The following is a 775-nucleotide window of genomic DNA, read 5'->3' as shown; positions in this document are numbered from 1 at the left end:
ACCCCTCCTTCAGTAGTAGAGCATATGGACAACTGCTATATGGCACATAGGGTGTGTTTGGTAGAGTGCATGGAGAGTATATGAGCTCAAGAGTTTCCTCCTCGACCACTTTTGGGTGTTTGGTAGCCTGCATGGGTCTCCTCGACATGCACGAGCTCAGCCCAAATACGCTCTTAGCATGCACGAAGAGAGAACACCCCAACAGCCGTTCACTGGTCAGCATGCATGAGCAAAGAGAGCCACAACGTGTTTCAGGAAATGTTCAGAATTTCTAAAAAATAATTTAATCTTCAGAATACCAAAAGTTTTTCAAATTTTTGAAAAATCTCCAGATTTTCAAAATATGTTAAAATTTTCAAAAAATGTTCTGATTTTCAAATTTCGGTAAGATTTTCAAAAAAAGTTCCAATTTTTTAAAAAATTAAAAAGATTAAACTTTCAAAAAAATAAAAAATAGAATTTCAAAAAATGTATACATTTTCAAAAATGTTGTTTTTTCATGTTTCAAAAAATTGTTCACATTTTTTAAATGTTTTGTTCACTTATTTGAAAATACCGGTTGCTACAGTACCAACTGACATGTCTAAACAAATGCAAGCTGCCAAACAGAGTCTGAGCTTAGCATGTCTCAGCACATACACCGCAACCAAACAACAGCAAATGCGTGCACTCAGCATGTCTACACTGATCATGTATTAGAGGGGAACAACCATGCTAGGTTGGCAATGCTACCAAACACACCCTAACGCGCTGCAAAGGAAACGAGCCCCCCCTC

Source organism: Triticum dicoccoides, chromosome 3A (genome assembly GCF_002162155.2).
Source record: "Triticum dicoccoides isolate Atlit2015 ecotype Zavitan chromosome 3A, WEW_v2.0, whole genome shotgun sequence".
NCBI classification, from domain to species: domain Eukaryota; kingdom Viridiplantae; phylum Streptophyta; class Magnoliopsida; order Poales; family Poaceae; genus Triticum; species Triticum dicoccoides.
This window is presented reverse-complemented; position numbering follows the sequence as displayed.